Raw genomic sequence first — 13412 nt, forward strand, 5'->3', positions numbered from 1 at the left:
GGCCAGGGGAGCTCCCTCTGGTCGGCTTCTCTGTCCCCTGATCTCCTGCCGTTGGAAGCTTTTTTGCGCAGTGGTGTCGGCAGTATCCCTGTAGCGCTGGTGCCTAAGGATGGTGGTGTAATCAAGATGAACAACCCTGGTGCTGTTCGGGCTGCTCTCCAGTCGGCAACTTCTCATTATGGGTCGATCTCAGAGGTACGCCAGTTTGGACGCGGTGGGATGCTGTGCAGATCGCCAGACCTCGCCTGTGTAAGAGATTTTCTTAACTCCTCATCCTTTGCCTCCCTTCGGGTAAGTTCCTTCATACCTTCACATCTGGCGTGCACGAAAGGTATTATACGAGGCGTAGACTCTTCCCTGTCTCCGGCAGAGACTCTTGAGCTTCTGTCGGCTGCAGGTGTTGTTGCTGTGCATCGCTGTAGCCGGGATGTAAACAACTTGCGAATGCCCACTGAATCTGTAATTGCTACATATGCCAGCACTTCCTGCCCCTCTGAAATCAAGGCATGGCCTCTAATTTTTCGGGTAGACCCGTTATCATCTCGGCCTCTGCAGTGTAACAACTGCTGGCGCTATGGACATAGCGCCGACGGTTGCAAATCCAACTTTAGGTGTTGCAACTGTGAAGATGGTCATTCAACGAGCACCTGCTCTGAGAAGAATGAGAAGTGTTGCCTTTGCGGCAGTGCCCACTCTGCAAACTACGCAAATTGTTTCTCTCGAGCTCAGGAAATCCAAATTCTGGAGATAATTGACAGAAAACGCTGTTCGCGGCGTGACGCTATTTCAGAGGTCAAAGAACGTGCCCACGGTTATGCCGGTGTGACCGCTCGGCAAGGTGTCATGTTAGACTCAACGCTGTCCCAGGCAATTGCGGCTGCGTGGAGGCTTCCATGTCTAAAATGGCAGAAAAGATTGTCACAAGTGTGTCGGAGTGCCTTACAAATATTCTAGCGGCTCAGCTTACACATGCCGTGCAGACCGGTTTGGCACCTCTTTCGACAGCAATTCCCTCTCCTCTTATCCGGTCTACAATTCCAGTAGCATCACAGCCCCAGGAACAAAATTCAGCCCCTTCCGCTGTACCTACCTCGGGTACTTCGAGGGATGTTGGTATAATCTATGATTCCGAGATGGTGGAGCCTGATGCGCGGCTTAAGCGCAGCGGGTCCCCCATGTCTCATTCGTTGTCGTCTCTGTGCACCCAGCCCAAATCAAAGAAGCAGCAGCTTGGCACCAAACCCAAGGATACCATTTTGGAGCAGGCAGTTGCTGCTGCTATAGGCTTTCGCAACCATAGCGTCGTTGCGAGTTCTGCAGTGGAACTGTCGCTCTATTCTTTCAGCTTCCACAGATTTACACTGCATTTCTACCCAGCTTAATCCGGATGTCATAATTCTGCAAGAAACGTGGCTTTCGACCGACAAACAATTTTCATATAAAAAATTACCGTTCATTTCGCCTAGATCGCCAGTCTAGAGGAGGGGGTTTACTAACTTTACTCTTCAAAATTTTGCCACAGGGCTATGGTATCTTTTCAACAAATGTCTCCTGACTGTGAGATTTTGGCTCTAGACTTTGTACTTCCTGGGTGCTCTCCATTTTCAATAGCAAATTGTTACTTCCCCAATGGAGTCCAGAATGTTAGACCTCTGGACTTGTTACTCGCTAACTGTAAAAACCCAGTTCTCGTGGCTGGGGACTTCAATTCTCACCATGTGTCGTCGGGTTTTAGGAGTAATACATGCGGCAAGCGCCTTTAGGACTGGGTTTCTGATCACAACTTGATCTGCTTAAATCGGCCACTTATCTTCGCTCACACACTCAATCTGTTTTAGATCTCACGTTAATTAGTCCTGGAATTGTCGTAACGAATTGGTCGACTGTTGATAGCGGCACCTCAAGTGACTATATACCTATTCATTTTTATATCATATGTCGTGTAACTCCGGCGTCTTCTCAGTTGTGGTCACATGTAAATTATGACAGATTTCAGAAGGCGTTGCGCTCTGCCCTTGGTTCAGTGTCTAACATCGCCGAGGCCCACCAGTCAGCAAGCATATGTCTGACTATAGAGGAAAGCCGTAAAAGGCCGGAGTTCCTGGTGAGGCCAACAAAAGGGAATTCTTCTAACTGGTGGAATGCGGACTGTACAAGAGATTACAGGCGGAGGAAGGCAGCATGGAAAAAGCTTCTTCATAATCAATGCCCAAATAACTGGAGTGATCATAAGTTTATAGCAGCCACGTTTAAACGCACAGTTTCTCGTGCGATGGAAAAATATGACCCAGAACTTTTAGATTATCTTCCGAAGGCGGGCAACCGACGTGCACTATTCGGTTTTCTACGGTCTAGGAAACAGCTCATGTCCTCTCATAATTTTCAGTCATTAGTTATGTCACCTGAAGAAGCTACCCAGGCGGTTGAATTAATTGCCACAGAAAGCGTTCTCGTCTTTACTACCTTTGCGCCCAACGTTCTTTGCACCAGTCGTGCCAAATGGTAATGCCTCACAAGTAAATCTATCAGAGCTTTCACAAGTTGCTCAGAGATTCCCAGCTGCTGCTCCTGGTCATGATGGTGTTACTACAAGGATGCTCAAGATTCTCTTTGAAGAGTCTCCGAACTCCTTATTGCACCTAATAAACTACTCTCTCAAACAGGCTTGTATACCTTCTGAGTGGAAGCTGTCCAAGGTGATCCCTTTACTTAAAAATCAGGGTGGAAGCTGTGAATTGGATAATATTAGGCCAATTTCTTTAACATCAAACGTGGTAAAGTTGATAGAAAGGGTGTTACTAATTGTGGACCGCAAAACTATACTCAGCCCGAGCCAACTCGGTTTCCGGCCACGGTGTTCGATATGGAATGTACATGCTGATCTTGAGAGCGGAATTCTCCTTTCTCATCGTCAACGCCTGGTCGCGGCTTTGGTTACGTTAGACGTCGCCAAAGCTTACGACAGTGTAGAACACTCCATCCTGATACATAGGCTACAGTCTCTTCAATTTCCAGATTATATAGTTTCATGTATATCTGCATTTCTTTATAACAGGAAATTCTTTTGCGTACATAATGGTGTTCATTCAGAGAGGTACAGACAAACGCGAGGTGTACCGCAAGGAGCTGTTCTTTCTCCTGTGCTCTTTAATATTCTGTTGAGCTCAATTCCTCTCCACCGCCATGTACTCACTTACGTCTATGCGGACGACATTGCGTTTTTTGCTGCTGCGCCGGATATACATTCCCTGTATGGTCTTTTGCAGTCATATTTGAATACACTAGAGCACTGGTTGAGCGCATTACACCTGAAGTTAAATGTTGGCAAGTGCGCCACCCTTGTTTTCCCTCTATACACTCCTGTAGTGGTTTCTCTCACTTGCCAGTTAAAAATAATACCGCAGGTTCAATCCCTAAAATACGTAGGGATCATTTATGACAACAAACTCACCTGGCGACCTCACATTGACCATGTCGCGGCGAAAGGGGCTCTTGCCGTGGGCATGCTACGGAGATTAGGTCATCACCGGTACGGCATGCGCAGAGATGCGCTATTAATGATCTACATATTGTATGTCAGGCCAATTTTAGAATTTGGATCAGTGTTGTTTTCAGGCTCGGCTACATAAAAATTTCGTCCTCTCGTCCTTTTAGAGAGGGAAGCACTTCGCATGTGCCTCGGCCTTCCAAAATTTGTGGCTACCAATGTGCTGTACCTTGAAGCCCGCATTCCGCCTCTCTTATCACGACTTCAATTTTCAACTGTGCAAACTTACCTCAGGATCTATGAATCCCATTTCCACCGTTCCCAAAGCATTTTCCGTTGTCAGCCGACCTCTTTTTTTGGTGTCCCCTGGTCTCGTTTCAATTCCCCTCAGGTAGTGTTTGTGCAAACATTACTTCAGCCTTTAGATGTAAACATTTATGATATCCTTCCTGCGCTTCGCAATGGGCCCGCTATCCACATTGTTTTCGACGACATATTCCAAAAAATGCAAAACTTTTGCCACCGAGTATTCTAAATGGTCTACTAGATCATCTGAGGACCCTACCTACAGACATAGCAATAGCCACTGACGCATCGCAATGTAATGAAAAAGCAGGTGTGGGAATATTTTGCTCGCATTTAAACTGGTCCTTTTCACTGCGCCTTCCAGATTTCACCGCTATTTTTCAAGCAGAGTTTCTAGCAGTTGTACTTGCTCTACGCAAGCTAGACCCCTCTATTACAGCAGTTGCAGTAATTACTGATTCTTTATCTTTGTGTTCGTCCCTCGCTGCACATGTTGACGGTCCCATTTGAACTACTTTCTTATCCCTACTTCCTCCGCATTTGAGCCTTGCTCATTTAGTATGGATTCCCGGTCACAGCAGTGTGACAGTAAATGAGATTGCTGACAATCTCGCAAAGGCTTCCCTCAGCGGCCCCGTGTTGCCAATCATCCCGGCTACAGCCTATATTACAGCATCTAGATTTCGGCGACGTGCGTTTTTAAGCACGCAAGACACAACACTTTTAACTTCGGCGGGTTATGAGCGCCTTAAATATTACTGGAACAGGAAAATTTGTTGCTTTCAGCAGCTTGAAGTATCACTGACGGCGCTGCGCTGCCGCATCCCCCCTCTAAATTTTTATTTACACAAGTCGGGTTTGGCGCTCTCTCCCCTTTGTGCATTTTGCCGTGAGCCTGAATCTATTGAACATTTTTGGCTGTATTGTCGCCGATTGAACTCTCTGAGAGAGAGGTTGCTGGAGGAGCCCTTGCAGCATCTTGGCCTTAGTTTGAGCAGCCCGCTCTTGCTATCATTTGGCGCCACCACATTTGGGTTCAGCCACAGATCTGTTTGTACCGCTGTTATAAATTTCCTGATAGAATCTCACCGACTGCCTTGCTAAGTGGTCCAAGATTTTTCTTTTTTATCAATTATTGCATTTTGACTTAATCATTATTATTTAATCCCCCTCTTTATTATAATTCTTATAATTTTGAAATAAAAAATTTCATCCCTTTGCTGTTCATGAGGAAGAATTCACCGGTGTTGCGCTCCCACGTGCTTTTCCTTTTTATTAACTGCGTTCAGGTTAATAGCCACCCGATTCTTGGCCGATCCCCCAGTTTGGGTATGTGCCATTTTTTTTATGGCTAACAACAACAACAACAAGAAAGACGAGAGGTCCGTGAGGCAGAGGAAAAAGCGAGAACATGCTCGAAAAATGAAGGAGCTCGAAATCGCGTCGAAAGGAGGGAATATGGCGCGTCTTAGCCCTGTAGCTTCGGTAAGGAGCAAGGGAGGCAGAGATTGCAGGATCTCGTCTCACCATACCGCGTGGGAGGCGATATTGCACTCTTTTTGGTAAATTGCGAACGCGCATGCGGGAAAGTGCACATCGACAAGAGCGCTTGGTCGGAGAAGTTACTTCCTCTCCTTCCGTGCGAGGCGGCCGAAGTGGTGGCTCCCCTCTCACGGGAAGAGTATGATGACTACGAGAAGGTAAAGAGCGCACTGCTTAGGAAGTACTGGCTTTCTGCTGAAGCCTTTAGGCAGCGATTCAGGCAGGCAAAGAAAGGCGGAGATTCGCATACTGCCTTCGCGTACCGGCTTAAAGTCAACTTAAATGAGTGGCTTAAGACCGCTGAGGTGCACAGAAGTCATGAAAAGGTACTGGAGTGTATCGCACTAGAGCAGTACTATAGCGCGATTCCAGAAGATCTGAGGATATGGCTGCAAGACAGGCTAACAGATATAGACCTAGACAAAGCGGTACAGCTCGCAGACGAGTATTACGTTCGCCAAAATCTCCAAAGCAAGGCAGGGTACGATAACAGGTTAAGAAAGGGAGAAACCTGTTTAAAGAGAATCCCCGACCGAAGGGTGCCACCAGCAGGCCGGGATCACCGAACAGAGAACGCGGGATCAAAATGAGGAGGTAGCGAAATAAAGATTGAGTCACCCAAATCTGCCGATTCGCCGAAAAGCAGGCACCAGCAGCTCGCGCGTTTGAAGCGCGAAAGCCAATTGTCTGCTATAATTGCAACAAGGAGGGTCACATCTCATTGAACTGCAAACAGCAAAAAGATGGCGTTCGCGTGCATGTGAGAGTCGGAGGAATACCTTAAATTGCTGGAGCCATACATGCGGGACGTGGTGATAAATGCCAAGAAATTCAGGGCACTTCGGGATTCAGCGGCTACCATGGATGTTGCTAACTCGTGCTAACCCATATTCCACGGGCTACACCGGCGAATGCGCCTGGATTGAGCAGGTCGCCGAAGAACAGAGTGCATGCTTGCCTATAGCGAAGGTGACTCTAGAGGGGACTTTTGGCAGGCAGGAAAGAGAAAGGTCTCTCTTTCACCTCGGGCTTGGCTTGCATGGCGCTAACACGTTCTCGAGCGCGAGAGGTCGCAAAGAAACTCGACTGCGCTCCGATAAATGAGCAGGCACCGAACCGTTCTCCCGACCAGCCGGGGGATTCTTGCAGGAAAACTAATCCGTCTAAACCGCATGAGCATGACCATGAAGGTGTTCCCGAACCAGCGGTAGCTCTTGAAAAGCCACGTTTGACGGAAAGTCAACGAGGATACATGAAAAACGTCGTCCGCGACTTTGAGGCGGTGGTTTCAAACAATCCAGGAAAAACAACCCTCATAGAACACGACAATCACTTGTCCTGCGAACAGCCGATCAGGAGCAAACCGTACCCTGTCTCTCCAAGACAAAAGGAAATCAATGTGGCGGAGATCCGCCGTATGGGCGAACTTGGCGTCATAGTGCCCTCCGAAAGTGACTATACGCCACCAATCATTGTAGAGGTTTCAGGCAAGGATCCGGGACCTTGCGTGGACTACCGGATGCTGAATTCAGTCACAGTGGACCAGACCTACCCCATTCCGAACATCGAGGAGAGGGTTGAAACAGTCGCTAAATCAGAATATATATCCACACTGGATTTAGTTCGTGGTTACTGGCAGGTGCCACTCACTGAGCGCGCCAGCAGGTACGCAGCATTCGTGTCCCCCGCGGGCACGTTTCGCCCTGTAATGTTGGGCTTCGGCTTGAAAAATGCTCCGTACTGCTTTTCAAGGTTAATGGACCAAGTGCTGCGGGGACTTGCAGATTTCGCTCTCCCCTACCTTGACGACGTGGCCGTTTTCTCACGGAACTGGGAGGATCACATTGAACACCTGCGTATTGTGTTGAGTCGACTGCTTGAGGCTGGTTTAACGGCAAGGGCGGGAAAATGCCACCTGGGATGCGCCGAAGTGAACTATCTTGGGCACGTGGTTGGATGAGGCCAACGCAGACGTGCAGAACTTAAAGTGGCTGCCGTGGTGGAGTACCGTCGCCCAACCACAAAACCAGAACTCAGGGCTTTCTTTGGCCTAGCAGGCTATTATCAACATTACGTAAAGGGCTACTCTGATTTATCCAGCCTCCTGACCGACGCGCTGAGAAAAAGTGAGCCTACCAATCTTTCCTGGGACCAAAAGAAAGAGAAGGCATTTCAGAGTCTCAAAACGGCCCTAAGCGAGCGCCCAATACTGGCAGCGCCAGATTTCTCGAAACCCTTTATCACACAATGTGATGCCAGCGACCGCCGGTTAGGCACTATTCTTTGCCAGGAAAGCGATGGCAGGCACACACGGCCTGTCCTTTACTTGAGCCGCAAGCTCAGCACGCGGGAAGAGGCGTATTGCACGTCTGAAAAAGAATGCCATGCCTCGTTTGGGCTATAGACAAACTGACATGCTACGTCTCCGGGTCCCGTTTCACAGTAGAAACGGACCATTGCCCTTTGACTTGGCTGCACAATATGTCGCCAAAAATGGTCGTCTACTGAGGTGGAGCCTGGCCCTCGAGCACCACAGCTTCGAGGTTCGCTACAAGAAAGGCAAGCTCCACACAAATGCCGGCGGACTAAGCCGAGCCTTTTAGCTGGTAAAGATTTTACCAAAAGGAGATGTCCCCCAAAATTTTAGTTTTGGAGATTTATTTCACATTATCTTCTTAATGGAGAGCGTATATCTCCCGCTTTCTTTGCAGTAATGTTGTTCAGAATCAGGGAACATACCTATGAGTACGTTTTCCTTTCGGCCATGGATAAGTAAGAGCGAGTGGTGTAACGTACCTTGACTCTAAGGTATTGGGGCGGGCAAAATTGAACGCCACGTCGGCCAAAACCAGTCACCTATTCCCGTACCGCGTGCCCTCTAAGCACCAACCTGATTTCATTTAGCGAAATTTTTTTCCTACCGAGTGCACCTCGAGCGGGAGCACTCGCCTTGGACAGGCGCGCTGTCTAAACTCCTCGTCGGGAGACACCATGTGTTCATTCAGGCAAAACATTTGATCTTTTCCAGTTTTTGTTGAAGTTTTTAGCTAAGTGCAGTTTTGGCCCTGAGTTTTGTTCTGGCGTGATGAATGGGTTCTGAGGACACGTGCTTTTTTCAGGTGTGGTTTGGCGTCTGTGATCCCTTTTGGCTAGCATTGCAGAGGATGTCCCAAAACGGCCATCTGACGAGGGGAAGTGATGCCGAGCTTCGGCACTGAAGGTCATCCGAAGACTCCCTAAGAGCAACTGATTCCTGGCACGCCCAGTCAGCCGAGCTACGTGCGAGCAGTTCATCTTCCGGGCGCAATATCTGGCGGCGGGGTGCTGTTGTGCTCGCGCTCCCTTCCTGTTGTAGGTACGAATTGCGCACAAAAGACACACACAGAAAAAAGCACGAGGGAGACTGAAAGAGCGCAAACTATCAACTGTTTGGTTATTAGATTCAGTGCCGGTTTTATAGGCAGTGTGCACACGTGCCTACGAAGAGGGGAAGGAGAGGAAAAGAAGGCAAATCAACCCTGCGCGACAATCCATCAAAACCGCTCCAAAAATTCTTTTCCGCGTTGTACAATGAAACGGAGGTGTCACTCACACAGTTATCACCTCTTGCCTTGATGTGGTATGCCTCTAGAAGTTCACGGGAAACTTTGTCATTACTCCTGCCCAGAATTCTGATATTATTTAGCAGTGGCTCACAACCCGTGCCTTCAATGCAATGAGCAGACAAATTTGCTCCTTCTCTATTCCTAATTGAACGCTGATGCTCCCCTGCGCGTTCATTCACGCAGCGTCCTGTCTGGCCCACATACACGCGACCACACTTGAGCGGGATGAGATACACAACGCCCGTGGCGCATTTTACAAATTGTGCCGCATGCTTTATCACGCATGCTCTTTGTCGAGCGCCTTCCGCGCTGATCCTTGGGCACAACCCAGCTAGCTTGCGTGGCGCCGAAAACACCACAGGGACGCCATGCCTATTAGCCACTTTTTTATATTGTGGGCCACCTTGTGCATATACGGGACGACCGTAGTCTTTCTTCGCGGCAATCGCTCCTCTTTGTTGGCGCGGTTTCCTTTTTTTACCTTCCGAAGAAGGTTCTCGGCCTCAGCTGAGATGACCTCGCAGGGGAAGCCTGCTAAAAGCAGCCTATTTATCTGGTTATGAAAGCTTGTGTGCATTGCATGCGGGCATGACATCGTCAGAGATGATTCCAGGCACGAGCTGACTATGGCTCTCTTAACAATCTTCGAGTGGGCAGAATCATAGGGAAGAAGACTTTCTGCGCTCTCGGTGCGTAATGCCAGCAGAAGTGATGCAATCCAATCTCTAGGTTGAGATCTAAAAATTGCAGCGAACCATGGTTCGGAAGTTCGTGCATAAAATTCAAACCCTTCCCATTACGTTTAAAAAGAGTTAAAATGCTACCCACTGATTGAGTGGGTGTCAAGGTTTTTTGTTTAGATAAAACAATTAGAAAATCGTCAACGTATCTAAATGCCTTAAGTACACCCTGGTTACTAAACACCTGATTCAGGGATCGGTCAATAGCGGCTAAAAAATATTGCAAAGGGTCGGTGCAACGCAGGATCCAATGCAAATGCCTTGTCGTTGAATGTAAAAGTCATCGTTAAAAGAAATAAAAGTGCCTTGCAAATAAAATTCTAGCACGGAAATAAAGCTGTCTGCTGGCACACCGGCTGAGTTTCGAAAACTTACTTCACCATTCCTTTCAATACATTCTCTGAGGGCAACAAACATATCATCATGAGGCACGGAATAAAACAAATCCTCCACATCTACAGAGAATGCATAGCCTATAGGGGCGTTGGATTTCAAAAAGCGCGCAACAACACCGGAGGTCTTTGCGGAAAATGGGTCCTCAACTTGTAACCTGCTCAGATGCTTGTGCAAATACTGGCTTATTAGGAACTGCCATGAACCCTTCTCACTAACAATTGCTCTGAACGGCACTGTGTCCTTGTGGGTCTTTGCGGTGAAGAAAACCGATAACGCTCTCTTCCTGCAATCAGTTATCGATCTTGCCAGCTTAGTTAAATCAAGATCACTGCACAGAGCCGCGGCCCTGCTCTTGATTCTTGTTGCACTGGGTTTCACGCGTACAAAGTTCTTAGCGATCGCTTGGCTAGCCTTTTCGTTGAAAGCTTCTCGTAAAACGACGAACCCTCCAGTCTTATCAGCCTGTAGCAACCGCAGGTTGTTTTTCCTGAAGAAAGAGACAACACTTCTGGTCGGGTCTTTGGTGCGTTTAGTGTTAACAGTTCTTGCTAGAGCTTCTACTCCTTCCAGGAGGCACCTTTCACGATCTTCTTGTTCAACCTTGCTTGAAACACGCCAGTTAAGTGCTAGCTGGTCGTGAGCTGGGACCGTAGGCTCGTAGCTGTACTTTGGACCCTTGCTGAGTATACATGTAACTTCTTCAGGTAACGCCACGTCTCCCAGGACTTGAAGACCTCTTCCCTGGATTGGCTTGGGCGATGTTCTATCATAAGCCCGGACCTGGTGCAGGCACTGAGCCCAACTAAATTCAATCAACTGGGCAGCAAATCTTCTGGCAGCACGTAGCTTGATTTCAGCTAGCCAGGCCGGGCCTAGGGCATAGCAAATCGTTCCCAAGAGATCTTGGAACCTGCGCACTTGACGCCAGAGTTCCGATCTGAGGTACCTGCATATGCGTTTTAAAAGGCTCGCTCGCGGTTTTAGGAAGCCGAACATAGAACTTACATTTTCGGGTATGAGTCCCTTACGCAGGCAAAAGGCAAGGTGCCTGGCGCGGCAAGTTGATCTGACGATGAGGTTCACACAGGAGTTGACTTGCAAAGGTAAAGGAGGAACATTCATGAAAGGGCCCTCTGTACTAGACAGGTAGTTAAGAAGAACTTCTTGTTCGGCGAGTTGGAGCATACTGTTGTAGGTACGAAGTGCGCACAAAAGACACACACAGGAAAAAGCACGAGGGAGACTGAAAGAGAGCAAACAACGTGTTGTTTATTAGATTCAGTGCCGCTTTTATAGGCAGTGTGCACACGTGCCTACAAAGAGGGGAAGGAGAGGAAAGAAGGCAAATCAACCCTGAGCGACAATCCATCAAAACCGCTCCAAAAAATTCTTTTCCGCGTTGTACAATGAAACGGAGGTGTCACTCACACAGTTATGTCACTCACACAGTTATGTAGATGTGGAGGATTTGTTTTATTCCGTGCCTCATGATGATATGTTTGTTGCCGTCAGAGAATGTATTGAAAGGAATGGTGAAGTAAGTTTTCGAAACTCAGCCGGTGTGCCAGCAGACAGCTTTATTTCCTTGCTAGAATTTTATTTGCAAGCTACTTTTATTTCTTTTAACGATGAATTATACATTCAACGACAAGGCATTTGCATTGGACCCTGCGTTGCACCGACCCTTCGCAATATTTTTTTAGCCGCTATTGACCGATCCCTGAATCAGGTGTTTAGTAACCAGGGGCATTTAGATACGTTGACGATTTTCTAATAGTTCTATCTAAACAAAAAACCTCGACCCCCACTCAATCAGTGGATAGCATTTTAACTCTTTTTCAACGTTATGGGAAGGGTTTGAATTTTACGCACGAACTTCCGAACCATGGTTCGTTGCAATATTTAGATCTCAACCTAGAGATTTGATTGCATCACTTCTGCTGGCATTACGCACCGAGAGCGCAGAAAGGGCTTCTTCCCTATGATTCTGCCCACTCGAAGATAGTTAAGAGAGCCATAGTCAGCTCGTGCCTGGAATCATCTCTGACGAAGTCATGCCCGCATGGAATGCACACCAGCTTTCATAACCAGATAAACAGGCTGCTTTCAGCCGGCTTCCCCTGCGAGGTCATCTCAGCTGTGGCCGAGAACCTTCTTCGGAAGGTAAAAAAAAGGAAACCACGAAAACAAAGAGGAGCGATTGCCGCGAAGAAAGAATACGGTCGTCCCGTATATGCACAAGGTGGCCCACAATATAAAAAAGTGGCTAATAGGCATGGCGTCCCTGTGGTGTTTTCTGGGTTGTGCCCACGGAACAGCGCGGAAGGCGCTCGACAAAGAGCATGCGTGATAAAGCATGCGGCACAATTTGTAAAATGCGCCACGGGGTTGTGTATCTCATCCCGCTCAAGTGTGGTCGCGTGTATGTGGGCCAGACAGGACGCTGCGTGAATGAACGCGCTGGGGAGCATCAGCGTTCAATTAGGAATAGAGAAGGAGCAAATTTGCCTGCTCATTGCATTGCATGCACGGGTTGGGAGCCACTGCTAAATAATATCAGAATTCTGGGCAGGAGTAATGACAAAGTTTCCCGTGAACTTCTAGAGGCATACCACATCAAGGCAAGAGGTGATAAATGTGTGAGTGACACCTCCGTTTCATTGTACAAAGCGGAAAAGAACTTTTTGGAGCGGTTTTGATGGATTGTCGCGCAGGGTTGATTTGCCTTCTTTTCCTCTCCTTCCCCTCTTCGTAGGCACGTGTGCACACTGCATATAAAACCGGCACTGAATCTAATAAACAACAGTTGATAGTTTGCGCTCTTTCAGTCTCCCTCGTGCTTTTTCCTGTGTGTGTCTTTTGTGCGCAATTCGTACCTACAACAGTCTGCACCAACTCGCCCAACAAGAAGTTCTTAACTACCTGTCTAGTACAGAGGGCCCTTTCATGAATGTTCCTCCTTCACCTTTGCAAGTCAACTCCTGTGTGAACCTCATCGTCAGATCAACTTGCCGCGCCAGGTACCTTGCCTTTTGGCTGCGTAAGGGACTCATACCCGAAGATGTAAGTTCTATGTTCGGCTTCCTAAAACCGCGAGCGAGCCTTTTAAAACGCATATGCAGGTACCTCAGATCGGAACTCTGGCGTCAAGTGCGCAGGTTCCAAGATCTCTTGGGAACGATTTGTTATGCCCTAGACCAGGCCTGGCTAGCTGAAATCAAGCTACGTGCTGGCAGAAGATTTGCTGCCCAGTTGATTGAATTTAGTTGGGCTCAGTGCCTGCACCAGGTCCGGGCTTATGATAGAACATCGCCCTAGCCAATCCAGGGAAGAGGT

The sequence above is a fragment of the Amblyomma americanum genome, chromosome 4 (assembly GCF_052857255.1).
Source record: "Amblyomma americanum isolate KBUSLIRL-KWMA chromosome 4, ASM5285725v1, whole genome shotgun sequence".
Classification (NCBI taxonomy): domain Eukaryota; kingdom Metazoa; phylum Arthropoda; class Arachnida; order Ixodida; family Ixodidae; genus Amblyomma; species Amblyomma americanum.